At 42.5% G+C, this 2,583-nt stretch overlaps 1 pseudogene; it reads right to left on the reverse strand.

The window, feature by feature from the left end:
* Positions 1 to 725: 725 nt before the first annotated feature.
* Positions 726 to 1,458, reverse strand: LOC139706358 (putative upstream-binding factor 1-like protein 6; annotated as a pseudogene).
* Between the last annotated feature and the right edge of the window lie 1,125 nt (positions 1,459 to 2,583).

The following is a 2,583-nucleotide window of genomic DNA, read 5'->3' on the forward strand; positions in this document are numbered from 1 at the left end:
TATCACCATCAAATAATCCTTATCCATATTCAGTACAAGAATTCTGAGGGACAACTTCACAGAAAGGGGAAGGTCACAGGTTCGTTAGTATCCCACCTACCATATTGAGAAGGCAGAAAGTGAAAGCAAGACTTCTCAATACTCTAGTGTGCCTTCCAAAGCCATAATCATATTATTGTGTATTAGTCTTAATTGGGGTGGAAATCACTTGGTATATTTACTTGAAGGGCCTTCCTTTCCCAGGCTTATGAACCTGGTATAAAGTACCCTATATTGCCTTCTTTGCAACCTGTACCCCTTCCTTGTGTTGGAAAGTTCTGACCATAACTACTTAGGACATGAACAAATCTGGAGTATCTGGAGATTCCCCCTGAGGAAGATGAGCTAGAACCATACCCTAAGACCTACCATATTCATCTTCATCTCCACCACTGGAGTTGAGGAATCACCTCCTTCATCATCTTTGCCACCTTCCTTATTGTCTTGCTTCCTGTGAGAGCTGATTGCGTCTGAGCATTCTATCAACTGAGTTTTTCTCTGGAGAATGCAGCCTCTGCTTCTCTCCAAGGCTGCCTTGCAGACTCTGAGCTGATGCAGACCACTGGTCTATTCGTCTAAACTTGGGGTTTGGTCCTCCAGAGCTGGTCATGTTCTAAGCTTACCATAGCTTATCTTTGTATCCTGTATACTCCTCAGGTGACAAGCTACTGAGCAAGAGGTCAGGTCTACCCTGTACTATTGCTGCAGCTCCTCAGCCTGTCTTTCATACTGTTAGGCTCTGGGATGAACTGCTGGCACCTCCCAATCTCTACTGTGTGTTCCCTCGGGGGCAGATGTTTGCAGCTCCCTCCTTGACCATGACTTCTGGTGAAACTTGTAAGATCCATTCACGGGAGGCTTCTTGGGCTCTCCATGAAAGTTTTTCTTGGAAAATCCACTGGTTTCTAAGAAGAAAGAAGAAAGCTCGTTTTTCACATTCCTTAACCCATTTGGGGTTTTGGTTCGGCACCTTTGTGTAGATATCAATGTCATGGAGTCCTGGGCTAGATCAGGGTGACCTCAATCTAGCCAGTCTTTCCTAGGACTCCTATTTCTCATTCTGAAATCTCAATACTTTTTATTTTCTTCTGTGAGCTGCTTGTATTCCTTGGACAGAACCTTGGTCAACTCCTGGTTGTTCGGCTCAGGGTGCACTTAGGAATACTAGGGCCACTTATAAAAGTGGCTACAAGCAGTGAGGGCTCTTTGGGGGAAGTCTGGTTGGTTGTTACATTTTTTGCCTTTCGAGGGATTTTTAACATTCTCTTTGGCTTCCAAAACTAATATCAATGTACACAACTTCCTCAACTTGCAAGAAATCTCTAACCATTTGCACTTGTATACTTCTCCAGAGAAACGTTTAAAAGTTACTTTTTCCCAGTCTAGACGTGACAGGGTTTTCTCGAATGTTTCTGTCATTGTATAGGACATTATTATCCAGATTTTCCAGTAACGTCAGAATGATTTCTTTGACCAATGGCCTTGCCTGTGACGTGGTACCATTTTGAGATTTCTCTCTGGGCCACTTAAAAGGTCTGTTATGCAAACATCTTAACAGGAGCTCAAACTTCACAACTCGGCAGATGATTATTTCTAGAAATCCTCCAATATGTGATTCTGTACTTCAGTTTTCTTTTCTAGTATAATATCTCCAATGTCCTTAAAGACTCTTTAACTGGTCTTATCGGTGCTTGCAAGGAAATCCATCCAACTTGCTCAGAAGTACTGTTTTCTAGGCTCTCTGGATGGCAGCTGTAACCTAAGGTTTCCAGTCTAGCCAACTCCAAGTGCCTCTATTTAAAAGAATGTTACTAAAAATGGATTAGAAATGTCAGACTTTTCTGAACTTCTACTGAAGCAGTGCTTCTTTCCCTCCATAGAGGAAGCTTCCCTGGCTGGTTGAGGTGTCATACTTGTGATCCTCCTGCCTCAGCCTCCCAACTTGCTGAAATTACAAGTTTGAGGCTAACTTCAACTTAACAAAATCTTGACTGCCACTGAGCTGCAACCACTCATTTTTGTTTTCAAAGCACCCTGGGTTCAATTCCCAGTACCACAAAACAAACTCCAGCTTTCTTAAAACTAAGTGGATCTTCAAAGAACAGGCCCACAAAAACCACAGGAATTTAATCCTTTTCCTAATTGCAAACTGCCTTTTTTTGATACTAGGGATTATACCCAGGAGCACTTTACCACTGAGCCACCCCCCGCCCCAGACCTTTCCATCTTTTTCTTGAAAGAGGGTCTTATTAAATTATTGAGGGACTCTCTAAATTGATGAGCTGTCCTGAAACTCGTGATCCTCCAGTCTTGGCTTTGAGTTATTGGGATTACAGACTGAGGTTGAACTTCACATAAAGTTAACACCTTAATCTGTGGCTTCTACTTCTTGTATCTATTAGGTACTAACTCCCTTTTTTACCCTGAGATTTCCTAGATGATTACAGGGGTGACTTTGTATGATTTCCAAGTCTAGTGCCTGTCAACTTAGAATCCGGTTCAGATTTTTGCCCATGGCATACTGGGTAAACTCCTAGGAAGAGT

The sequence above is a fragment of the Marmota flaviventris genome, chromosome 7 (assembly GCF_047511675.1).
Source record: "Marmota flaviventris isolate mMarFla1 chromosome 7, mMarFla1.hap1, whole genome shotgun sequence".
Lineage (NCBI taxonomy): Eukaryota > Metazoa > Chordata > Mammalia > Rodentia > Sciuridae > Marmota > Marmota flaviventris.